We start from the raw sequence: 27608 nt of genomic DNA on the forward strand, positions 1-27608 counted from the left end.
CTGATTTCTCATATCCTCAAAGGAGAAAGAGCAGAGAAGAGAGCAGAAGCAAGCTCTGTCACGTCTTTTTGTAAAGGCACTAATCCCATTCATGAAGGCTTCACCCTCATGACCTAATTGACTTCCAAAGGCCCCACCTCCTAATACCATCATATTGGGCATGAGTATTTCAACACATGAATTTTGAAGGGCACATTCAGCCCATAGCAACCCCTTAGGGTGAGCATTGCTTTCCTTTATTCATCATTTTAAGAGTACATATATTACTGGAGAGGAAAATATATTAAGTTCCTAACATTTTAATACAAACTAATGTCTTAGATGATTTTCTATCTAGGAGAAAATAGACTACTTGAGAACTCTGAATATTCAAGTTAAGTGAAAGGTGGAGTAAAGGAAGAGAGCAAGTGAAAACATCAAACCAAAAGGGAGAGTGTACCAAAATATTCAAGAAGTAGTTAACTGATTTGGCCAAGCATCATAGTCTCCAGTGGGTGTGGTCTATAAGACTGATGGTAAGCCTGTTAGAAGTGGCTGTGAAGAAGCAATTTACCCACAAATGTATCTTCTTTCCCTTTCCTTACTTTAAGGACTAAAAATGTGTTTTTAAAATGAAGGACTGAATCAAGTTGGCTAACTGAAGAACTGAAGATATATTTTATCCCTCCCAACATTAAAGAAATAACTAAAACAGGGGTGCCTGGATGGCTCAGTTGGTTAAGCATCTGACTTTGGCTCAGGTCATGATCTCATGGTTTGTGAGTTCAAACCCTGCATTGGGCTCTGTGCTGAGAGCTCAGAGCCTGGGGCCTGCTTGGGATTCCGAGTCTCCTTCTCTCTGTGCCTCTCCCCTGCTAGCACTCTGTCTCTCTCTGTCTCTCAAAAATAAATAAACTTTTAAAAATATTTTTAAAAAGAACTAAAACAGAACAATAGCAACACACAAAAAAAACACAAAAAAGAAATTTGCATATTCCAGAAATTTTAGGAACTCACAAGGGGTAGACAGGACTGCATTGGTGACAAAACAAGAAAAGGAAAATCCTGCTTAAAATTCAGGGCCCCGTAGGGGCGACTGGTTGGTCCAGTCGGTTAGGCATCTGACTTCGGCTCAGGTCATGATCTGATGGTCCATGGGTCGAGCCCCACATCGGGCTTTGTGCTGACAGCTCAGAGCCTGAAGCCTGTTTCAGATTCTGTGTCTCCCTCTCTCTCTGCCTCTCCCCAGCTCATGCTCCATCTCTCTCTGTCTCAAAAATAAATAAACGTTAAAAAATATTAAAATTCAGGACCCCACAAGCAATTCTGAAATTTCTCAACACTCAGCATAAATGAGTACAAAGAACAAGCCTGGACTTTCAAATAGTTGTGAGGGCAGTAAGTTAAATAACTATATTTGAAGCAGTCTCTCCCTTCCCCTTCTTTCACTGCACATCCAGTGGTGACAACAGTGTGTGTCCCTAGGTTAAAACCTTTAGAACTGCTTTCAGAAGAGAATATTCATCATGTTGGGGTTAAAGAAGGATACAGGTAGACTCTGAAGTGCTTCTAGACCTTCACAGGGGCATTGGAGGACAGAAGAAAGAGGTGGAAAGAGTTGACTCCATATTTGCTTCTGAAGGACAAGAATGTTTCTCTTAAGTGAGAAATTTGGCATGGGAGTCCATTCACATAGGTAATGGGTCTAGGACTCTAAAGAACAAATGGTGGGGGTCCTCCAACTACAATGCCCAGACAGATCTCCTTATAGCATACCCACTAGGAAACAAGCCACACCCATTCATAGGGGCCTTGCAGTAAGCTGTTAAGTGACTTGCTCTTGACTATGAAAGATCATCTAAGGATTGCCAGTTATTCCAAGAAAGCTTCCACAAACAAGCAGAAAACAAAATAAAAATCAACAAGAGAAAAATAAAATTGGGGGGAGACAGAAACAGTGGAGAAGTACAAGAAATTTAGGAAGCAAAACAAAGCAATGTTTCCAGAGAAGTAAAGGAAGATAATTGTATCTATGAAAAAAGAAACCAAGAGACTCCAAACAAAGGAACATTCAAAAGTTGTCTTGGAAGTTAAAAACAATAGCACATATGAAAAACTCAATGAAAGAAGATAAATTTGAAGAAGTCTCCTAGGAAGTAGAAGGAATGATGAGCATGAGTAAGAAAGGGGACAAAAATGGACTAGAAATGATAGAGGATCAGTGGATCAGTTTAGCAGTTTCATTATCCTAAGAAATTAGAGTTTCTAAAAGAAAATGAAGGAAAATAAATTATCAAGTTATCAACTCAAAAAGATCCCCCTGAAATAAATGACATGAGTTTCTAGATGGAAAGCACCAACTAATGCCCAGCAGTGTGGATGATAAGGGAGTCATACCAAAGCAACTCTTAGTGAAATTTCAGAGTACTCAGTACAAAAGAAAGATCCTAAAAGATTTTGGGAAACAAAACAGGCCACAGACAAAGGAAAGTGAGAATCACACTGGCATCACATATCCCAACAGCAAGTCTAGAAACTAGCAATGCTTTCAAAATCCTAAAGAAAAATGATTTTCAACCTAAAATTCTACACATACCCCCAAACTATCAATCAAATATAAAAGTAGAATAAAGACATTTTCTGACAGGTTGCTCTTGTGTATCCTGTCCTAAGAAGCTTTGGATATGGTCCACCAAAATAAGGGAGTAAAAAAAATTAATTTTTAAAAAGGAAAGAGAAGGGAAAGAGAAAGGGAAAAGGAAAGAAAGGAGGGAAGAATGAATTAAATTGGGACTAAAAACACAAGAGAATGATGATGGGAATGCTCAGGGTGAAGATACAGAAAAGTCCAAGGAAGACAGCAATGTAGGAGATCTTGAGATCAACCAATGGCACAAGAGGGAAGAGAGAAAACTGTGTGATGTGGATGGGAGATGTATACTCCTGGTTAAAAGTTGAGAATGAATTAGTGATAGGTACTTAACCAAGCAAAGAGGGAAATTTATTAACTCCAGGGACAATAAAAAGTTAGAAAGATATATAATCATAATATGCTAAGTAATTTTCATAGGCATCATAATGAATACGGAATATTGATCTAACCAAAAATTATAACTATTTTGGGAGGATGTGGGGAATGGAATTGGAAATGTGATGGAATCATGTAAGGGAACTAAATAATGTTCTGCAACAGGAAACAGATAAAACCCAAGACTAAAAAACCAAGAGATAGCAGTGGGAAAAGTTATTACTTAGAAATGTGGAAGCAATTATCAGAAGAACAATGAAAAAAGTAATAAGTAGTTGTCTCAAGGGAGAGAAAATCAGAGTGGGGGGGTGAGTCAAGGAGTTCATTTTACTATAAGTCTTCTAAAATTACTTTAAAAACCGTACTTTAAAGACATAAGTATGGTATATTAATACCAGACAAAATAGGATTTAAAGCTAAAGTATTAGATAGAATGAGAAAAGATATTTCATGATGGTAAAAGGCACTATCTGCCAAGAAAACATACTGTCATAAATCTTTGCTCTCTTAATAACACAGCCTTAATATATATGCAAATATGCAAAAAAAAATGAAAATCCAAAATCTTAGTGGGACATTTTAAGATTCTTTTCTCAGAAATTGAAATATTAAACAGACAAAAATTTAATTCTGTCTTTATGTGGGAGATTTTAATAATAGAATTAACTACTGAATAACACATACATATATTTATACATACATACATGTATGTTCACATGCATTCTTTTCTGTTAACTTCAAAATACCACTGTGAATCAGGCCACATAGAAAATCTCAATACAGTTTAAAATGTACAAATCAGGGGCACCTCAGTGGCTCAGTTGGCTAAGCCTCTGACTCTCTTGATTTCAGCTCTGATCATGATCGTGAGATCAAACCTTGGTGTCCAGTTGCAGGCAGGGCATGGAGCCTACTGGAGATTCTTTCTCCCCCTCTCCGTCTGCCCCTACCCCACTCACACACATGCATGCGCTCATGTATACAAACTCTGTCTCAAAAAATAAATAAAATAAGTACAAATCATATGTATATTACATATTCTCTGGCTGTAAGGCAGTGAAATTAGAAATGAGCAATAACAAAAGGGTAACCAAAAAAAAAAAAAATCAGTTTGTTGTAAATTTTTTAAAATGTTTAACCCCTGGTATAAAAAAATAAATTTTCACTAAAATTGTGAATTATTTTGAAATGAAGGACAGTGGGGGGACTACATAACAAAAAGTAGGAAGCTAAAAAGGACAATGAAATAATTCTTGAAAAAGAAACTTAGGAAGATAATAGGAAGAATTAATTGAAAAGGAAAAAAACTTATTTCATCAATAAAAGCAAAAGCTAGTCCTTGGAAGGAAGAGGAAAAAAGGAACAAAAAAATAAATAAGCTTTTGGCAAGCCTGAACCGTAAAAAAGAAAGACAAATAAAATTAAGGAAAAGATAAAACTAGAAATTCATACCAACAAATTCAATCATCTAGAGAAAGGGAACATATTCTAGGAAAATATAAATTACCAAAAATGACCTTTTTTTAAAAAAGCACTTTATGTGGGTTAAAAATTTTTATGATAAAACATTGAAAACGTAAAATGTGTCACTTTAAACATTTTAAGCATAAAATTCAGAGGCATTAATTATATTCACATTGTTGTGCAACCCTCATCACAGTTTCTAACCCTTTTCCATCAACCCAAACAGAAACTCCATGACATTAAATGATAACTCCCCAGTCCCCTTCTCTCCTAGCCCCTGGTAACCTCTAATCTGCTTTCTGTCTCTGAATTTGCCTGTTCTAGATATTTCATAAAAGTAGAAGCAGACACTATTTGTTTCTTTGCAACTGACTTCATTTAGCATATTTTCAAGGCTCATCCATGTTGTAGCATGTATCACAACGTCATTTTTTTAAATGAGCGAATATCTCATTGTATGTATAGACTGCATTTTGTTTATTCATTTATCTATTGATGAACACTTGAGTTGCTTCCACATTTGGCTATTATGAATAATGTTGCAATGAATATGGAAGCCAAAGTGACTTTTAAAACCCTAGAAAACAAAATAAACTAATCACTATAGAAGAAATTAAAGTTACTAAAAGACTAATCTTTAAAAAGCAATTTGTCTCAGAGGCACCTGGGTGACTCAGTCAGTTTGCATCTGACTCTTAATTTCAGTTCAGATCATGATCCTGGGGCTGTGGGATCAAGCCCTGCATTGGACCCAAGGCTAAGCAAGGATCCTGCTTGGGATTCTCTCTCCCTCTCTCTCTCTACCCCTCTGTGCCTCTCAAAATAAATAAACATTAAAAAATGAAAAAGCAGTTTGTCTCAGTTACAGCAAAATTTTCCAAGATCTTTAGGACATTTAAAGGTTCCAGAGATAGCAAAAGAAAGTTTCTTAAATCATCTGCAAAGCTAATATAAACCTGATTGGACAAAACTTAAATAATAAATAATAAACTATAAAGGAACATCATTTTAAAATATAGATGCAAAAATCCTGAAATGGGCGTACAAAGTACTAACAAATGGAATTAACCAATGTATTTAAAGGTTAATTCTAAAGTATTTGACTGAGTAGAGTTTATTCCAGAACCATGAGGTTAGTTCAATATTAAGAAATCCATTATTGGGGCGCCTGGGTGGCTCAGTTGGTTAAGTGTACAATTCTTGGTTTCAGCTCTGGCCATGATCTCATAGTTCATGAGTTTGAGACCCGTGTTGGACTCTGTGCTGACAGCATGGAACCTGCCTGTAGTTCTCTCTTTCCCTCTCTCTCTGTCCCTCCCCTGCTTGCTCACTCTCTTTCTCTCTCAAAATAAATAAACTTAAAAAAAATTTTTTTAAGAAATCCATTATTATAATACATTCTAGCTCCATCTACATCACTGCAAATGAAATAAGTCAATCAGAGAAAGACAAATACCATATGATTTCATTCATAAGTGGAATTTAAGAAACAAAACACAATGGAAGGGGAGAGAGAAAAGAGAAAAGAGAGGGAAACAAACCACAAAAGACTCTTAACAATAGAGCACAAACTGAGGGTGGATGGAGGTAGGAGGGTGGGGGGTGGGCTAGATGGGTGATAGGTACTAAGGAGGGCACTTGTGTTGATCACTAGGTATTGTATATAAGTGATAAATCACTGAATTCTACTCCTGAAACCAATATTGCTCTGTTAACTAAAATTTAAGTTAAAAAAAAAAACACCCCAAATCTATAGGAATCAGCTTTTTATCCTTATAATAATAAGACTTTTAAAAGTCTGTTTCTTGGGGCACCTGGGTGGCTCACTTGGTTAAGCATTAACTCTTGATTTCAGCTCAGGTCATGTTCTCACTGTTCTGGGTTTGAATCCCACATCAGGCTCCACCCTGGCAGTTCAAAGCCTCTTTGGGATCTCTCTCCCCCTCTCTCTGCCCTTCCCCTGCTGTCTCTTTCTCTTAAAATACATAAACTTAAAAAAATGTCTATTTCTTCTGTAAATTTATAAAGTGCTAATGTGAGACTATTTCAGTTTTTTTTTTGCCTGAATAAAACCATGGAAAAATAACTGTGCATGGAAAATTAAAAAAAAGGAATCTATTATTATAATTCAACATTTACAATTTAAAGGAAAAAACCAATATAATTTTTCAAATGTAAAACAATATTTTGTTTAAATTTCAGCATCCCTTTTGAACAAATTAGAGAAAGAAAGAAATTTCCTTCAGTAAACCCTATATGTAATGGTGAGATAATAGTATACCCTTTAAAAAATCAGGAAGATACAGGGATAGTAGTTACTACTACTATTTAATATCCTATTGGATATCCCAATAAGTTAGGCCAAGAAAGGAAGTCAGGGATAAAGATACCAGGAGCAAAAGAGGAAAATTTGTCTGTTTGGAGATGGTATGAGAGTCTATCTAGAAAATTCCAGAAAATCAGTAGAAAAATTATTAAAACAAAAAGAGTTCAGTAAGAGCAATACACAAAAATTCCTGGTTTCCTGTATACAAATGTTAAGTAATTTAAAAATCCATGGGAAGGAAACTCACATTAGCATCAACAAATGCCTTAGAATTGACTAACAATGAAATGAAAGCAGCATAAAACTTTTTTAAAAGTAAAAAATAGACACCTAAATAAATGGAACAGCAAATCTTGTTCTTAAATCAAGAGATTCAGTATTTTTAAGATGTCAGTGTTCCCATATGCCTGAATTCAAAATAATTCCAAAAAAATTTCATTCTGGCCATTTAGGTGAAACTTGGCAAACTGATTCTGAAGTGTATCAGGAAGAGGAAACAAGAACAAAAAAAAAAATAGTGAAAAATAAGGACAATCAAAGGGGAATTTCCCTGTTTGATGGCAAAATAGCCTGCAAAACTATTAACATTTAAGGCAGGATGACAGTCATGTAGAGCTAAATAGAAAAAAAGAAAAAAACATCTGTTTATACATGGGAATTTATTTTAAGGACCAACATGACATTTCAAATTATGGGGGGTGGGGGGGAGGAATGATGAGGACATTTGCTATCCCTTGGGGGAAATAAGATCACTACCTCACATCATACATAAAAATAAATTTCAGATAGATTAAAGGAAGTTTTAAAGTAAAAACCCTGAGTTTATTAGAAGAAATAATGCAGAATGTTTTTATCATCTAACGACAAGGACAGACTTCCTAAGCAGTTCAAAAGACCAGATATGCTCCCTGAAGTCAGGCAGCAGTCCCTGGAAGGACCAAGACCCAGCACTGGGGATTGTCCTGGAGGGACCTCCCTGGCTTTGTTCAAGACTCCACCTTGACCCGGTCAATGGAAACATCCCAGGATGCACACTCACCTAAGTGTGCCTACTTCCGTCACTTCTAAGCTGTGTTTCCCCAGCCTGGAAGGTCCCCTAAGGAACTTAACCCAGGCCCACTGGAGAAAGGTAAAACCAGACAGAATAAAGAACTCAGTGGCTTATAAAAACTAGTGGTACATAGCATATTGTTATCTCAAGCACTATCTAGTAGAACATTCTGTGATGATGGAATTATTCGGTATCTCCACTATCCAGTTCCATAGCCATTAGCCACATGTGGCTATTAAACATTTGAAATGCAGCTAGTATAACAGAGAAACTGAATTTTTTACTTTATTTTATTTGAGTTTAAATATAAATAGCTACATGTAACTAGTAGTTAATATAGGTTTTAACCTACATCAATTTCAGGCTAACCTTCCTGGGACTTCACCATGAGCCAAGGGAAAGAGGAGTGTAGGCCAGGATTATTGGGGCTGGGACCAGGAGAGCCTGCAAAAAGATTGTATTAGCAGCCAGAATAAATTACAACAAATTTAGTAACTTAAAACAACACAGCTGTATTATCTTACAATTCTGGAAGTCAGCAGTCCAAATCAATCTGATTACACTAAAGGTAAGGTATAGCCAGGACTGGGTCCTTCTGGATACTCTGTGGGAGAATCCATTCCTTGCCTTTTCTAGGCAGCTTGTAGAGGCTGCCTCCATTTTTTGGTTCATTGTCCCATCCTCCATCACCAAAGCCAACAGTTTAGCATCTTCAAATTTTCTCTTTCTCTCTGATCTCTTTCTGTCATCACATAATCTTCTCTGACTCTAGCCCTACTGCTTCCCTCTTATAAGGACTCTTATGATTACATTGGGTCCATTGAGTTAATCTAGGATAAAATCCTCATCTCCGATTCCTTAATTTGAATCTGAAAGTGTCTTTTGCCATGCGAGGTGACATAGGCACAAGTTCCAGGAATTAGCATAAGGACATCTTTGGGGGACCATTATCAAGACCATTATTGAGATGACCAACATTTTCCATTACATAAGATCTAGGCTAATGATATAACCCCTGGAAGCTGACCTGGAGGTGGGCTCAGCGACAGAAGCCTCTCAGCATTACAGCATTTTTCACCTCCATGCCGGACATGGCTTATTGGATTCAGCTCATGGGGGAGAAGACTATTAGGCCCAGCAGAGAGAATCAGGGCTCCCAGCAGAGGCACTGAGATTGGGGCAGAGCTCCAGTTCTTTGAGGTGATATCCTGGCTGTGGCCTGGGGAGATTGGAGGACTCACATCCAAGAAGTAGCGTGGGGAAAGTGGGGGTGTCAGTGAGTAGAAGCCTGCACATTATCTTCTGGACATTGGAGAGGTATTGACTGTTTTTTGAGCCAGGAAGTTATATAAACAGAGCAATGTTTAAAGAAGATTAAGCTGGAAGTTGTGTGCAAGTGGGGCCAGGGGGAGGGGGTGGGAAACTGGTGAATAAATACAGGCATGTAATGATTAGTTTCAGAGGGAGCAGTGGGAATGGAGAGAGAAGAAAATATGTGCAAGAAACATTCTGTCAAAGAGAAAAATGCACTAAAAATACACTGCTGAGCTAAATCAAAAATGGCAGCAACATCTTAAATCATTTTGAAAAAAAAATTGTTTCAGTGTTTATTGGCTTGTACTTTCAAAGTATTTGGGTAATAGAGTCTGTTAAATGGTTTTATTAATGCCTACAGCTGCCATCATATAATATATATTTAGCAGGTATACAATGAAATCTTACTATATTCACCAAGTGTTTTTTTAGATCATTAAAAACTCACTCAGGTATTTGAAAGTGCATAATGTCACAGATATTTAAATTAGCACATGTAAGACATGTGGCTCAGGATTGCTCCTCCAATTGTAGCAACAGATAGATGTATTTTCACCATAGGAAGTTTTGACATTTACTACCTTTCACCTTTTAAAAAAATGAGCCCTGCTTTAACTTACCAGATGGCCCCTCTCTCTATGGCTTGCCTGCCATCTGGAATTTGTTTTGATAAATCCTAACATTAGGGATATGTTATCTTCCCAGCTAAATATAGCATTTAGTTCATTCGCCTGGCAACCTATGCATTTCTTCCACACACTAAAAAAGATAGTGCTGTAGCTATAGCATGGTCACTGGGTATAAACTGCCAAAGAGAAATCAATCTGCCTTTAGTGACCTGTGAAACAACTTTGAAGGAGGAACCAGAGATAGGTGGGAGTCCTTGAATAAGCCTAGATGCCACCCTGGGGACTTGTGGGTGGCTGTGTCCGGTGGGATCAGGGCTTTATACATGCATCACATCCTGTATTACTCAACGTGCTTGTGTCTCTGGACACCAAAGATCTCCAGAAGCCTATACCTTTTTTCTTTTCTTTAGAAAATTCTCATTTTTAAGGTTATACACATACATTAAAAAGCAAAATTATTAAAAAAATAAAAAGTGAAATTATTTTACAACCTTGTAACAAAAGCAGGATTCCCAATGCCACCCTCCCTAACCTTAATTACCACTTCAAGAGGTTCCCAGTTCCAATTAGTTTAGCTGTTTATTTTTATTTTTGCCTCCATATTTTTAAAATCACTTGCATATGGTGCTATTTGTTTATTTTTCTGCTTTGATTTTATCTTTTGTTTCTCTTCTGTGGAAGAATTCACTCATGTATATTACACTTTCCCTCCCCCTATAAATACATTCTGCTTTTTAAAAAAAGTTTTTAATGTTTGTTTATTTTTGAGAAAGAGAGACAGAGTGAAAGTGGGGGAGGGGCAGAGAAAGAGGGAGACACAGAATCAGAAGCAGGTTCTAGGTCCTGAGCTGTCAGCACAGAGCCTGACTCACAGACTGTGAGATCATGACCTGAGCCGAAGTTGGAGGCTTAAACAACTGAGCCACCCAGGGGCCCCTGCTTTTTCCTTTTTTTAAGTGGACTCCACGCTAATGGTGGGGATTGAACTCATGAGCCTGAGATCAAGACCCAAGCAGAGATCAAGAGTCAGACACTTAACTGACTGAGCTACCCGGGTGTTCCTATTTTGCTTTTTCCATGTAGTACAAATCAGTAGCTAGTATTTATATTACTATGACTTTGGAAATATTACTGAAAGCTTAGCCATGTCATGACATAGCCACGTCGTGTACTATAATTATCTATATTTTCTTTCTCATTCAATCTTTTTTTTTTGCCTTCTTAAGAGAACAGCTTTAACTTTTCTTTTTAGATTTTTATGTGCCAATCACTAATTAATCTCTCAAAATGTAAATTGCCTCTTCATAGGCTTGTTTTATTTTTTTGTTTTATATATATATATTTTTTAANATGACCTGAGCTGAAGTCAGACGCCCAACCGACTGAGCCACCCAGGCGCCCCTTTTGTTATATATTTTTAAGTATGTTTAAATATAATAGGTAATTTATTAATTTTATTTTTTCCCCTGGGGTCCCCCCTCCAAAAACCCTCTGTCCTCCTGTTTCAACTTGAACTGGTAGCACTCCAGGCCCACTGCTCTGAAGTCACAACAGGATATCCCCAGCCATCAGTGTGGAGACAAGACACCCTTCTCTCTCATCTGGGTTGGAGTACCTATTCCTGGATCCCGTCTTTGCCTCATCTTGGATCACTCCCTCATTTCCGTAGAGCACAGCATTCCTTAGCAAACAAACAGCAGCAAAAAACATGGGAGGTGAAAAAGAAGACCAAGTTTTAGAAATTTTATTCTAGCCTCCCCCTCCAGAGATGTTTGGTAGAATTTTGATTTTGAAATAATTTCCCATAGAATTTTTAAGGTGTATTATCACTGTCATTTATGAGGAGTCTGAGCTTCTCCTGATTCCTAATCTATTCCTAAGTCTTTGACTATGTCATGAGAGAGAAGGAGACAGAGAGCAATCCAGGAACGGAGTGAGAATCTTAAGCAGGCTCCACATCCAGCACAGAGCCCTCCACGGGGCTCCATACCATGAGCCTGGGATCATGACCTGAGCCAAAATCACAATTCAGATGCTTAACCAACTGAGCCAGCCAGGTGCCCCCTCTCTTTTTTTTAAATCATTGGAAGATGTTCTGTTGTCTTTGCAGTTCTGAAACTTCATGTGGCCTATGTTCTGCTGTTCCTCCATTGCTCTGGGCACTTGGTAAACCTTCACCACTGGCATAGACACATCCTTCCATTCCAGGAAACTGTTTCATGTGATTGGCTTATTTCCTTCCTTTCTCTGTTTGTTCATTCTTGAATTCCTTTCTGGATATCAGACCATCTTGATTTATTTGCTAATATTTGAAATATTTTTCCAACTTTTGAAATTTTTCTCTCTGTTCTATGCCTGTGATATCCACTAACATTATTCTCTAACCCTTTTATCGAATTCTACGTATTTGCTCTCATATCTTTTTTTTTTAATTTTTATTTGAGAGAGAGAGTGAAAGTGGGGGAGAGGGGCAGAAGAAGAGAAAGAATCTTTTTTTTTTTTTTTAATAGTTTATTGTCAAATTAGTTTCCACATAACATTCAGTGCTCATCCCCACAAGTGTNCACAGGGGTTGGATCCAGTGACCCCGGGATCATGGCCTAAGCTAAAATCAAAGTTGGATGCTCAAATCAACTGAGCCACCCAGGCACCCCTCTGTTCTCATATCTTTAATTCCTAAGAGCTCCCTCTTTTTCATTTTTATTTATTTATTTTTTGAAAGAGAGAGAGAGAGGGCACTTGTGTATGGGGGAGGGATGGGGCAGGGGCAGAGGGAAGAGAGAATCCTACGCAGGCTCCACACCCACTGTGGAGCTGGATGCGGGACTCTGTCCTGCAACCATGAGACCCTGACTTAAGCCAAAAACAATAGTCAGGCGCTCACTGAATGAACCACCCATGCACCCCTAAGAGCTCTTTTCTTAAAAATTTATTTTATAACCTCTTGTTCTTAGCTCTTGTGTAATACCTTTAGTTATCTCTGTAAGGATATTAATTACATGTATTTTCTTGTGTTCTTTGCTTGTGTCTCCCTACCTCCCACCCCATGTTTTCTTTTGTTTTGACCCTTGGAGTTCATATTGGAAGGATTTTTCAAATGCCTTGTGACCCATTTACAATTAGGAGTAGAAATCTATGTGGGGATGTGATGCTTATTGATTGGTGGACTTCATTGTTGGGTGATCTGGCTGAGATGTTTTATTGGGAAGTCTCTAAATGTAAATAGTAGGAGGAAGCCCACCTTCTCTTCCTAGGAGACATAAGCCTGGCTATCTCTGTCCTTGGAGTCAAATTGGAGAACAGATAAGAGATGTCATTCTCTCAAGAGTTGACCTTCAGTTAATCCCCTCTGTTCAGTATGGTAACACCATTCTCCACCATTCTTGCTGCCCTTAGGGCCAGAGTCTATCTAGCTCCTCCTCTCCAGAGAGTGAACCTTATCCCATCATGTGTTGGGGTAGTTGCCTGGTTGCTTAGGATACAGGGGAAATTCAAGTGTAACTAGTTCTGAAGCCCACTTTAAGCCATTTAAACAGTAAGACTGTTTTTAGTCTCACTTGTACTCTCACTTTGAAAGGTACGAATGCCTTTAATTCTTGAGTCTCTCTAGCTTTCTCCTGGAAATCAGTCTACTTCTGAATTTCTTTCTCTGCTAGTTTAGATTTTAGGTTTCTTAGGGGTGCTAAGTGTGTTAGCACAAGCCCATATAATTTCCAGGCTCCAAACTTGTATTACTGTCATTTCTTCTCTTGTTCTGTGTCCTTGTAGGTTTCTTTCTTTCTTCCTTTCCTTCTTCCTCCCTTCTTTCTTTCTTTCTTCTCATGTCTGTTATTGAAGATTTTGGAGAGAGTGAAGGCAAATACATGACTCAATCTACCATATTTAACTAGATATTCCTCTAGAGGACTTCCTAACGGTTCAGAATTTTGGTAATGAGAAAGGTCTTTAAACATGGATGTCTAATGACAGGGAAAACCACCTTGGATGTGAGTGACTGAGGAAGGGTATGATAGCCACATCACAAAGGTGGTCAGACAGCAGCACTCACAATCTGCAGGGTGCCAACTGGAGTTGAATTGGGAGCTTGAAGAGGGAACACTGAAGTAGTGTACGGAAAGAATTCTGATTCTAGGTCAAATTTCTTGTTACTAATTTATGAATCTCATTGACTCCTAGTTTGTTGCAAATGGAGGACGGAGAAGGACATGTGGTTTCCATTTTCTTTTTACTTCTTTCATTTAAAAAATATGTTTGTTTAATTTGAGAGAGAGAGAGTACATGCATGAATGGGGGAGGGGCAGAGAGAGGGGAGAGAGGGGGATTCCCAAGGCTCCACGCTACAGCACAGAGCCCTGCATGGGGCTCAAACTCACAAACTGTGAGATCATGACCTAAGCCAAAATCAAGAGTCAGACACTTAACTGACTGAGTCACCCAGGAACCGCACTTCTTTCATTCTTAGCAGCATGGGCTCATAGATTGATGGGTGAGACATCCTTGTGTATATGTATTGGGGAAATTGTTACTACAACATTGCTTAGGAAGACATGGAGTAGTTAAAATATGGAGCAGCTAAAAACTTCCATGAGTTGTAAACTATAACACATTATTTCCATAACTTCTTACAAATAATTTTATCCAAGTTTATCAAAACTCTTTATAAATAAAGTAAATACACAAACTGATTTTCCTTATTTGGTATGGGTAGATCTGAACATGAAGGCTTTTGTGTGTGAGTATGCTAACAGGGAAGGGCCTTGTTCTCTTTTGGTGTCTAAGGCAGGATGTCATTTGAATTCTCACAGAGTAAAGAAGAGAAAAAGAAGAGACTAGAAAATGGATTTTAAGATGGCAAACAACCATGGTCATAGCAATTTCATTCATAGTAGCCTCAAGCTGGAAACAACCCAGATATCCAGCACGGAATAATGAATAAACAAAACATCCGTACAATGAAATACTGCTCAGAACTGAAAAGAAATAAATAACTAATACAACAGCATGAACTAACCTCAAAAGCATTATGCAGCACAAAAGAAGGCAGACACAAAGTAATGCACAGGAATGCATATTCTTTTCTTATGAAGTTCTAATCTGTGGATATAGAATCAGAACAGTGCTTGCCTGTAAGGGTAGGGAGTGGGACTGAGAAGGGGCATGAAGGAAGTTTCTGGGGTAACATTTGTCTTTTATGTTTTGATTGGAGTGATTACACATGTGTATATATTTATCAAAATTAATGAATTGATACTTAAGATCTGTGCATTTCATGCTATGTAAATTTTGCCTCAGTACTTCTTTTCACTAAAAAGAAGTAGCAAGTCTTTCAAATGTCTCTGGAATGATCATGCTGTTTCTCCCCAAACTTCAGAAGTACCAAGATTGCAGTCCTTTCTCCAAAGCAATCAAGTTTACTGTGGAAAGTCTTTTCTGCTAGAACATATGTAACCCCACCTCTGTTTCTCTCTTATTTTTACTCCTCCAAGTTCAGAGATGAACTGCATCACTCCCTCTCTGCCGAGGGTAACACTCCCTGTGTGCAAGCCACCAGGCCCTCTTTTCCTGAATTTAATTATCTCTTTAATTGCCTTGTAGTGATGATGTCGTTTCTCTTCTTGTGTGAATTTGTTTGCCGTTCTAGATTTTAGGCTCTCTGCTGTCCAGAAGTATGTTTTTTTGCTTTCTTGAATTCCTCCACAACAGTTTGACTGTTCAGAGTGAAGGTTCAGTGAATTTTGGTTGGCTTAAAAGAGAGGAAGATTGTATGAGATGGAGGAGAGTGCTTGGGTCCTAGAATGGGAAAAGCAAAGGTGAAAATTCTGGATATGTAAACTTGGTCAAGTTAACCTTACTCTGGATTTCTGCTTTTTTTTCATGTTCAAAGATCAGATATTAAAGCCTAATTTACAAGGTAGTTGGTTAAACAAAGAGAGAGAGAGAGAGGGAGACAGAGAGAGAGAATAACTGTAGATATTGCCACAGTGCCTGGCTCTTAGTAAATATTAATCAAAGTTATTATTTTATTAATAAATATTTTTAAAGGGAGAGGTTCCTGAAATAGGGTCAGTGGCCTCTAAGACTCAATACTACCCTCACTAGAATGTTTCCAGCTTGGTTTGCCTGACACCTCATTTCTAGGGTTCCTGACATTTGTGAGGGGATAAAGGGACCACCCTTGGAGATAGCAGGGGACAAGGTAGCTCCCATCTGTGGCCTGTGCCTCTGACCATCCTCATAATAGCAACTTGGAGACACTTACTACTGTTCAGTCTTGGGCCACGACATTCCCTTCATCTTGCCTAAGGTAATGATTCATGTCTCCAAGCTTATCACTTAAATTTAATTCTTTCTTTCTTTTTCTTCCAGACCTTTAAGTCATGTTATAAAAATAGGGCTTCTTTAAACCATTTCTATAATATGACCCAGCTGGATGAAATTGAGTCAGGTAATAAAGATTATCTTTAAAAAGAGTCCCAAGACACTTAATAAGCATTAGTTACATATAACAATGTTGTCTTCTTACACGTCACCTGTAGGTTTTATGAAGAAACCACTCCTTTCCAGGTAGCATGCACAAGACTTAGTGTTGATGCTCAAAACATGCCTGTTGAATTGACTCAGCTAATGCTACCTGAGAATAAATATTTTCCTGCGGCATGCTCAACACCCCACAGACACAGACCCTCATCTACTTTGAGATCCTATGTTAATGAGACTGCCTGCTACCATGGCATACTTGCTGTCTTTGCCAAACTTAAGATGTGGTGTTTTGAATTAAATAGAACAGTAGTTAGGTGCAGTGCAGAAATAATGATTTTGATTGCTGACTTAAAGTTTATTACTTTTTTTAATGTTTATTTATTTTGAAAGCAGGGGAGGGGCAGAGAGAGAGGGAGAGAGAATCCCACGCAGGCTCTGCATCCCACAGAGCCTGACGCAGGGCTTGAACTCATGAATTATGAGATCATGACCTGAGCTAAAATCAATACTCAGATGCCCAACCAACCAACCCCCCTAGGCACCCCACTGACTTAAGTTTAAGCTTTTGATTAATTTAATGATTTTGCTATAGAGACCATACAGAATTTTGGATCTTGCAGTTGCTTTTTGTTTCTATGCCATCACTATGTCCTAAAGCACCATGCATTAGTGGGACTAAAATTGGCTGGGCTCTGGAACTAGGCATAACTGAGTTTTAACCTTAGCTCTGTCACTTCCCTACCAGCTGTGTGACCTCAGGCAAATTACCTAACTTTTCTGAACATCAGTTTACTCATCTGCAAATATCTGTGTAACCAGGTCATCGTGCAGACTGGAGGGTATATACATACTAGCACAGCATAGAACACATGGAAGGCCCTGAGTACATAATAGCCATAAAGATATAACAAAATAATAATTTCCACCATTTTAATAGGGATGACAACAACAAACTAATTGTTAGTGGCTCCTTTGCACATCCTATGCCTAGGGAAGCTATAGAGAGTACAAAATTGCTTTACCATAATAAAAGGAATCTACTGTATAATCCTGTATAAAGAGAGATAGCATATAAACTTACATCATTATTGCTGAACCTAGCTTGATACAGCATAAGATACACATCTGTGTCTGGTTGGTACTGACTTGCTTCTCATGTAAGAGTCTCTTAACTCTCTTCTTGGAGATTAAAATCCTTTCCTGGTAGGACCTTGTACAACCCGTTAGAATCAGGTGACATCTGCCTTCTACAATGGCCCAGACCCCATCTCAGGCAATGATTGTGCCTTTCACTCTTGATGGGCCCTTCACCAGGCCCTTTGAGTTTGCTTTCACTCCTGTGACCTCAGGTAAGCCATCTCTTCCTCCCTGGTCTATCTTCTCCTCCTTAAATGCCATGGTTGGGGCAGCCAGATGATCCCAAGGTAAGCAATCTGAGAAGCAACAAGAATTCCAGCACTCCTGACCCCGGTGCTTGGTTTCCCATAGGAGGAGATACATTTACATAAAAAAGAAACTGCTTAATGGAGTTCTGTCTTTCCTCTGAAGTACTCTTACTGCTCCCAATTGCTCTCTCCCTTCTCAAATGAAATCAAATCCTCCCTGCTTTTTCCGATTCTCATTTTGTCAGCAACCTCTTTCCCCCACTTTAGCGGGCCCTGATCCGTAATTGGCCTTGTTCACCCATAATACATTGCCTCTTGTCTTTTGCCTGCCAGCCAAATCTTGGACCATCAGGAATTTAATACTAGAAATTCTATTCCTAACATACACTTGTCTAGCTTCTTGTCTTTCCCCAAATTCTTTTATATTTATCATCTTATTTGATCCTTGCAACCGCTCTGCACAGTACGATGTTTTCCAATTGACAGATGTAGGAACTAGAGTTTGGGAAGAGTGGGTCTAAAGTTCAGTCACCAATAGGTGATAGAGCCCAGATTAAAACCCGTATTCTGACACTTGCCACTTTTAAGATCTTCAAAACCCATATTTCTATATTCTGTCAATATACTTAGGGCTTAGGATAGGGTTTTTTCTCCTTTGTGTAACAATATTCTGGGGCTTAGGATACTTCTTTCCACATGTAAAGTTTGAGTATTGCAATAAAAATATCTCATCAAATAGAGGTAAAGAGGTGTAAGAATTTGTCTTCCTTCTCAAAATACTGACTTAAGTTTGAAGACATTGAAAGCAGGGGCGAACCTTGGAAATCAGCCCATCCAACCCTGCACGTTATACAGATGAGTCAGTAAAGCATCTGCAGGAAGTGTGTCTTGCCTGATGTCACAGATCACGTTCAACCACTACCAGTGGAGCTTTTGGAAAATGAGAGAAAAGGTAAATAAACCTCTAGAACAATGCAAAAAAAATTTTTTTAAGTTTATTTTATGTATTTTGAGAGAGAGAGAGAGAGAGACTGTAGGCAAGCAGGGGAGGGGAAAGGCGGGGAGAGAGAGGGTGATAGAGAGCGTCCCAAGCAGGCTCCAAGGTGCCAGTACAGAGTCCACGCAGGGCTCAACGACCTGCAAAATTATGCATGAGTTGAAATCAAGAGTCAGACACTTAACTGACTGAGCCCCTCAGGCACCCCAAACCAGTGCAAATATGACCAGCCTACCGCCCACTCCCTCTACTGGAGTATTTGGTTTGTGGCAGGCACACAGTGTGCTCTGCTGGACATGAAGGGATTCTACTGAGTCACTCCGAGGGTGTATCTATCACCCTTCCAGGAAAGTAGATTAGTATGCTCCTTCTACCTCTTGTATTTGTCCTCCTGAAGCCTCAAGATGGCTGACTGAGGGACAGCTGGTTACTGAATAAAAGAAAGAAGACTGAGCTCATACCATCTCTGCCCTGGAAGCAGAGCTCTTGCTTGTTTCCTGGTTACATGCCCTGCCATCTCTGTCAAACTACGTGGATTTGGGACTCTCTCCCTACAGACCTCTCATGTCTCCGGAATGCTTACCTACCTCTTCACCTGCCTCTTACAGGCCTGTTTTTTCATAACTCCCAGCGTCTGTGCTCTCTCTTGCTCCTGCCTGTGGGCCTCATGTACACTTCCAGTTTGTTGGTGGGACAGATCCCATGCAAGCCTCTGCTTGGTCTCTTCTGTGCTCTCTGTACCTCTTCTGTGCTGCCTGAGGCCTCTGCTTCTTTACCTATGGAAAGAAACTAACAAACCCTATCTTGCAGGGTTGTAGAGTATGATTGAAACTATAGTAGCATAGCATCTGACCCAGAAGAGGACCCAAATAATGGTAGCTATTAATATGATTTGCAACAATGTCTCTTCCCCTGAAATGCAGATGCCTAGAGGTTAAGGACCAGGTCATGGTCATTCATTCATCTTTTTATCTCCTGTGCCTGGGACATATTAACTGCTTAATAAATATCTATAGAACAGATCGGAAGAAAACCATCCTGGCTAACTGTGTCTATGAACATCTGTTGCCCATAGTCTCAGTGGTTCCCAGAATGTTTGCTAGAATGATGTTTTACTCAGTCAAAGTAAATTCTAGTTTGCTAGAATGATGTTTTACCAGTCACATGATGGCCCCTCTTGGTTATCAGGGCACAGCACTGTTACTAGAGGAAAAGGTGACTTTCATGCAAGCTTTCCTTAAACTCATGAGAACAAAGAAAAGAAGAAGAAGAAAATGAGCGTCTTAAGGGACATTCTAGAATGTTGAAATAGATTTAGGAGGAAATGGTTACAATTGCTGTTTCACAGAGGAGCCTTTTGCTCAAGGGCTTGGTTCTGTGGAGCACAGCATGGATTGGCTCCACACACCCATCACACTGGCTGTGTGTCAGGCCACTTGAACATGAGCTGCTTCCCGATGTACAAAAGGTACAGCGTGGGTTGCACACAGACATGACTTTTGACTCAGTTCAGAGATCAGGTTTGTTCAGAGATTTCCAGTTACCAGAAAAATCTATCCAAGAGCTTCTTTTATGGGTTGAGGGGTAGTAACTGAACCAGCACCCAAAACTCAGCCAGAGCCCCAAAGGCCCACCCTTGGGTCATGCTCCTGCTGGAGGGAGAGAATAGTAGACCAACAGTGGTCAGCAAGTTCACATGCTTTCCCTCTGGTTAACAACAAAGGAACAGGTATGTGGCAAGAGTGTCGGTTTAGTCATTGGAAATAAAAGCAGCAGTAAGCTTTGACACTTGCTTTAACTCTTATACATTTCTCAATTCATTTCTATATTTGGAAAGTGATACTTACTTTTCCAAATCCCACCAGTTCTTCATGCTGCAGGGCTGGTGCCCCCATTCACAAATGGCTCACTATCCTCTTGCCTGTTACATTCCCTGGGGCCTGTGCTCTGAGGCCCCAGAATCCATTATCTAGTTTATCTCTGTGGGCACTTGTCATTTTCTCCCCTGCATTATTATTCTTTATACAAATCTCTTGTGTTTCCCATCTGACTGCAAACTCCCCAAGGTCAGAATAAGGTAACCCTCAGTTCCATTATAGCACATGGTACTGTGCCTTGGCTGTGTATCACAAATACTTCTTGAGTGAACAAAGAAAAAGTAAAGGGTAAGTATATCTTGGGACTTCAAAAGCTAAAAAAAAAAAGTTTTAAAAATAGTGAAAAGGTCTCATATAACCATGTAAAAATAAAATTACAAAATTTATTATAAGATGGAGATAATTAGGGGTACCTGGGTAGCTCAAGTCATTAAGCATCTGACTTCAGCTCAGGTCATGATCTCACCATCCCCTAGTTTGAGACCCACGCCAGGCTCTGTGCTGACAGCTCAGAACCTGGAGCCTGTTTCAGATTCTGTGTCTCCCTCTCTGTCTCTACTCCTCCCCCACTCGTGCTCTGTCTCATTCTCAAAAATAAATAAACATTAAACAAATAATTTTTAAAAAGATGGAGATAATTATTTGGAGGGTAAGGAGGAGCCACTCTTTCTTTGAGCCTGGCTAATTTGTGACTCCCTCAAGGAAATGGACCATATCTTTAAATCATTTCAAATGATTTCAAATGACTAGGCTATTGCCTAGTGCATTTTTGGTATAATTTTTTCTTCTGTTGTTTTTTTAAAGATGCAAACATTTTCTTTTGCTTATCAAAAAAGTGGCATATGTGTAACATAAAATTTAAACAGTACAGAAACAAAAGTAAAAAGTGAAAGGTCTACCAGAGTCTGTCTCCTAAAAGGTCACTTACTGATGTTTTGCATAGTTTTAATGCAATATGAATAATATATTTATACTATTTAATGTATTCTATCTGTAATCTGTTTATTCCAATTTATATCTCCAACAAGACATGAGAAGGCCTTGTTGGGCTTACCTACCTTTTAAGTCTTTCTTGGGTACATTTTGGGAAACTTGCAGCCAACATGATTTTAAAATGATACTTTAAGTCAATAACGTACTCTATACTTTTCCTGGTATTTTTACATAGAATACATATTCTCCTTTGACTTTCATAATAGTCTAGGATGTAAGTAGGGAAGACTTTATTCCTGTTTTAGAATCTCAGCCAGAAAGACTTGCTCCAGGTTTCACTGTGAGTCAGTAGCAGTGCCAGGAGCAGAGCCCTTGAACAGTTTTTCTGAGTTTCTCTTTCCACATGGTGAAAGGACAAAGCTTGAGAGGCAAAGAGGGCATGGCCATGTGGTGAAGAACCTTCCAAGGGTTCTGCACATCTTGAATTTATGCCAAAGTGGAAAGAATTACCTGATTGGCATGTTCGGTTTCTTTAGCTGAAATAAGGCCCCCTTTCTGACCAAGCCAAGCAGGGGAAGGAGGAGACAGGTGGCCTGGTGCATTGGTGTTTAGTCTGTCATGAAGTCCTGGAGGGTGGGAGGTGGGAGCTTAAGCACAGTGAGCAGTGTCGCCATGAGCCCTCCTTCCACTTCTTTCCCAGAGACACTCAATTTAGAGATTGGAGAGAGCACGGACCCAGGGAATTCTCATCACTTTCTTGCTAGGGTCCTCTGAAATCCAGTGCTATGAATTCATTTGCAAACTACCCTACTTCTTCCACTATATAAGGTTTTAATATTTTTTGAAGTGTAGTTTACTGATCCTTGACTAAGAAAGAATATAAAGTGATTAGTGCTATTGTTAAGCAGAAATTTTTATAGGCTATTGAGAGAGGGGTTACTTTGATAGTCCAGAGCTACCTTACTTCTGCATAGTCACTTAAGCAGGAAAGTTTCTTTATATTGAGATCAGAATGGAAACTTCCATATCCTAACAGGCTAGCAGACAAGTCAAGGAGGAATACTTTGGAAAAGGCAGTTCTTTGTTCCGCAAATATCTTTATGGACAAGGACTACGCTGTCCAATACCATAGCTTCTAGGTAGCCACACGAGGCTGTTGGGTACTTAAAATGTACCCAGTATGACTGAAGAGCTAATTAAAAAAAAAAAGTATTTGTTGAAGTTTATTTATTTAGAGAGAGAGAGAGAGAGAGAGAGACAAAGACAGTGCCTGAGCGGGGGAGGGGCAGAGAGCGAGAAGAAGAGAATCCCAAGCAGGCTCTGTGCTGTTAGAACCCAGGAGGCTGGATCTCACAAACCATTTGATCATGACTTAAGCTGAAATCAAGAGTTGGATGCTTAACCAATGGAGCCACCCAGGTGCCCCCTGAATTTTTTATTTTATTTAATTTTAATATTTATTAATTTTTAAAAGTTAATTTATTTTGAGGGAGTGAGAGAGACCAGCATGACTGGGGGAGGGGCAGAGAGAGAAAGAGAGAGAGAGAGAGAGAGAGGGAGAGAGAATCCCAAGAAGGCTCCACACTGTCAGTGTGGAGCCCAAAACTGGGCTCGAACTCACAAACTGTGAGATCATGACCTGAGCCAAGAACAAGGGTCAGACACCTAACCAACAGAGCCACCCAAGCACTCCTAATTTTAATATTTAAATTTAAAAACTGACATTTCAGTTACTGGAAAACTTTTAAGTAAGTTTCAAACTTTGGAGTATGAAAACACTTTTTTGTTTGTTGGGTTTTGTTAAATGTTTATTTATTTTGAGAGAGAGAGAGACAGAGAGACAGAGAGCAAGCAAGGGAGGAGCAGAGAGGGAGACACACAGAATCCGAGCTATCATGACCTAAGCCAAAGTCGGACACGTAAATGACTGAACCACCCAGTCACCCCTATTTTGTTTTGTTTTGTTTTGTTTTGTTTTTTGAGAGAGAGAGAGAGAGAGAGAGCACATGATGAAGGTGGTGAGAGGGGCAGAGGGAAGGAAAGAGAATCCTAAGCATGCTCCATGCTCACTGGGGAGCCCGATGCAAGGCTCAACCCCAGAACCCTTGGATCATGACTTGAGCTCAAATCAAGAGTCATACACTCAACTGACTGTGCCACCAGGCACCTCTGAAAATACTTTTTAATGGTAAATTTTATAAGCTCTAAAAACCAATCAAGTGTTTCTGATGAAAGGTTAGCCTCTGAATTGAGATATACTTTAAGTATCAAATAAACACTGACTTTTTAAGTCTTTGTATTAAAAAAAGAATATAAAATAGCTCAATGATTTTTTATATTCATTATTGTTTACGTGATATTATGTTGGATACAATTCAGTAAAATATAATATTAAAGTTAGTTTTACAAAACTGTTTTGTATTCTTACATTAAAAAAAATTTTTTAATGTTTATTTCTTTTTGAGAGAGAGAAAGAGAGAGACAAAGTCCAAGTGGGAATGGGGGAGAGAGTGATAGGGAGACACAGGATCCGAAGCAGGATCCAGACTCCAAGCTGCCAGCACAGAGTCCAATGCAGGGCTCAAACTCATGAACTGCAAGATCATGACCTGAGCTGAAGTTGGACACTTAACCGACTCAGCTACCCAGGTGCCCCTATTTCCACATTTTTAAAACATGGGTACTAGAAGAAAGTAGGAAATTTTTGAACATTCACTCATCCATTCATTCACCACGTGTTTATTGAGCACCTAATATGTGCCAGCCACTGAGAAAGCAAATTAGCTAGAGCACTTATAAAGAGCTACACATTGGATGAAAATATACAAATATATATGTCATTCCGTTTAAGTGGAGCAAGCAAATACTAACATCACTGTTATTTTTTCCCCAGCTTCATAAATTTAGCTTTCACCTCATTAATTTACAGTCTTTTTTGTTTTCTAATAGATATATTTATAGCTTTGATTTTCCCTATAAGTACTTTGTTAGCTACATTACAAAAGAGTTGATAATGTTGAATTTTCAAAACTTACTTTTTTTTCATTAAGGCTATTTCTTTTTTTTTACGTTTATTTATTTAATAATAAATAAATATTTACATGTACATGTAAATGTACATGTACCGTGCAAGCATGAGTGGGGGAGGGGCAGAGAGAGAGAGAAAATCCCAAGCAGACTCAGTGCTGTCAACATGGAACTCAGTGTGGTGCTTGATCTCAGGAACCATGAGATCATGACCTGAGCTGAAATCAAGAGTAAATGCTTAACTGACTGAGGCATCCAGGCACCCCTCAAAATTATTAGTTGTTTTTTTTTTAATGTTTTATTTATTTCCAGGAGAGAGAGAGAGAGACAGCGTGAGCAGGGGAGGGTCAGAGAGAGAGGGAGTCACAGACTGAAACAGGCTCCAGGCTCTGAGCTGGCAGTCAGCACAGAGCCCGACACGGGGCTCAAACCCATGAACCACGAGATCATGACCTAAGCGAAAGTCGGACGTCTAACCTACTAAGCCACCCAGGCGCCCCATCAAAACTATTAGTTTTAAATGTTTTATAATTTCTCTTGAATTTCATCTTTAAATTATGAACTATTTAGAAGCGTTCTATTTAGTTTCAAAATACATGGGAGAAATGGTTTGGATATCTTTTTATTGTGGATTTCTTCTTTTTTAAGTTTATTTATTTTGAGAGAGCATGCAAATGCACACATATGTGTGCAAGAAGAGGGATGGGGCAGAGGGAGAGAGAGAATCCCAAGCGGGCTCTGTACTGTGCAGCGCCAGACAAAGGGCTCAAACTCGTGAGCCATGAGATCGTGACCTGAGCCAAAGTCAGATGCTTAACTGACTGAGCCACCCAGACACCCTTATCGGTGATTTGTATAACCACTAATGTTGCATTGCTTTGTTAATTCATTCAAATGTATTGATACTTCCTTTGTGGCCTAGTGTGATCAGTTGTGAAAATATTCCATTTGTGCTTGAAAAAAATGTATGTTGTCTATTTGATAGGTGCAGGAGTCTTTATGTTATCTGCTAGAGTTAGCCATTTTTAAGTGTCTTGTTCAAATTTAGGGAGCCTTAATTTTTATAACTGTTGTTTCTGCTTTATCTGTAGGTTCTATGAGATACAGTTTAAAATCTCCTGCTGTATTGGGGTACCTGGATAGCTAAGTTGGATAAGTGTATTGGGGCATCTGGGTGTCTCAGTCGGTTAAGTATCTGACTTCAGCTCAGGTCATGATCTCGCAGTTTGTGAGTTCGAGCCACGCGTCATGCTCTGTGCTGATGACTTGGAGCTTGCTTTGGATTCTTTGTCTCCTCCTCTCTCTGCTCCTCCCCCCACTCGTGTTCTGTCTCTCTCTCTCTCTCTCTTAAATATAAATAAACATTAAAAAAATATTTTTAGGGGCACCTGGGTGGCTCAGTCGGTTAGGTGTCCGACTTCAGCTCAGGTCATGATCTCACGGTTCGTGGGTTCAGGCCCTGCATCAGGCTCTGTGCTGATGGCTTAGAGCCTGGAGCCTGCTTCGGATTCTGTGTCTCCCTCTTTCTCTGACCCTCCCCTGCTCATGCTGTCTCTATCTCTCTCTCAAAAATAAAATATTAAAAAAAAATTTTTTTTAAATCTTCTCTATGGTTGTAGATTTGTCAGTTCCCTCCTGTAAATCCATCAATTTTAGCTTTGTATATTTTAAGACTATATTATTAAGTAGTTATGATTTCATGATTTTGTATCTTCTTGATGTTTTGCTTTCTTCATTTACAATTTAAAAAAATTTCACCTTAAATGCTGTTGTGTTTGACATTAGTATTATCAGACAAGCCCTCCTTTAATTAGTATTTAATGATGTATCTTTTTCTATTTTCCACCTACCTTTTGCTTGAGGTATGTCTCCTTTAAGTGGAACTTGTGGCGGGGGCACCTGGGTGGCACAGTTGGTTAAGCATCCGATTTCTTCTCAGGTCATGATCTTGAAGTCAGTGAGTTTGAGCCCCACATCGGGCTCTGTACTGACAGCTGAGAGCCTGGAGCCTGCTTTGGATTCTGTGTCTCCCTCTCTCTCTGCTCCTCCCCCACTCATGCTCTGTCTCTCAAATATGAATAAACGTTAAAAAAATTTTTTAAATAAATGGAAATTGTGGTAGATTGTCTCTTTGCTTTTCTAATCTAAGAATCTCTTTCATCTATTTACATTTATTGTGATTACTAAAATATTTGGATTTATTTCTAGTATCCATTTTTGTTGCTGTTCTCATGTACTCTAATTCCCCTTGACTTCTCTTTCTCTTATTCTGTCATGCTAGATATTTTCAGTTGGCCTTGCAGATCCAGTGTCCATCCAACTCTGTGCCCAGGGGGCTAACCTCAACGGACTAGCAACAAACCCTCTTCCCCTTTGCTTTTGGTTGGGTTGAAGCCACAACAGGATATTGGAGGACAAGCAGAAAGGAAAGCCGGGCTATTGCTTCCACCAGCTCCCTTTCTGCAGGTCTGTGTTCCTCTAATGGCTGCCGCAGCATGTGTCAGGTGGCCTTCCTAACACATACAGCTCTCACTGGTTACCAGTAACTCTTCCTTCCCTTTGCCCCTTCAGATCTAACAGAACTGAAGATCCCCACTGTTGTAACATGGACTCTTTAACCTTTCCTTTTTGGTTTCTCACAACCCTTTGTAAATTTAAAAAAAAAAAAAAAACATTTTGGCAAACTCTTTTCAGTTACCCCTTTTAAGTATGCAGTCTGTTTCTGGCCAAATCCCTGACCCATATACCCACTTAAAGCTCTATTGTGGAAGACAGTACTAATTGCTCATCCAAGTCCTACTAATTGGCATGGACTTTTTCTTAAACATGTTATTTTCATATTCTTTTTCTATGGGTGTAGAAAGCTTATGGAACAAAAAGTATTTAGACTACTTTGTCAATGGATTGTAATATTTATCTCTAATTTCTTGTGGCTATCAAAGCATATATCCAAACCCTTCCATAATACATCCCTATGGGAGAATCCTCTGAGATATATAGAGGAGATTCAGGAAGGAATGGAATGTAACTTACCATCTGTTAGTCAATCAATAAATGTTTTTCAAACGTTTACATGAAAGGTCTTGCATTAGGTATTGGGAAGGATGGCAAAATGTTA

At 39.0% G+C, this 27608-nt stretch overlaps 2 long non-coding RNA genes across 2 annotated transcripts in view; one reads left to right on the forward strand and one right to left on the reverse strand.

Annotated features, from left to right (window-relative positions):
* LOC144219341 (uncharacterized) overlaps positions 1-27608 on the forward strand; it is a 91308-nt gene that overhangs the window by 12832 nt on the left and 50868 nt on the right. The gene's annotated exons all lie outside the window — the stretch shown is intronic.
* On the reverse strand, positions 18637-26508 carry LOC144219342 (uncharacterized). The gene is made up of 3 exons (XR_013331377.1): positions 26341-26508; positions 19241-19442; positions 18637-18793 (listed from the first exon to the last, which is right to left on the reverse strand). It is a non-coding gene; the product is annotated as an uncharacterized LOC144219342 (long non-coding RNA).

Source organism: Crocuta crocuta, unplaced genomic scaffold (assembly GCF_008692635.1).
Source record: "Crocuta crocuta isolate KB4526 unplaced genomic scaffold, BGI_CrCroc_1.0 scaffold118, whole genome shotgun sequence".
Taxonomy (NCBI): domain Eukaryota; kingdom Metazoa; phylum Chordata; class Mammalia; order Carnivora; family Hyaenidae; genus Crocuta; species Crocuta crocuta.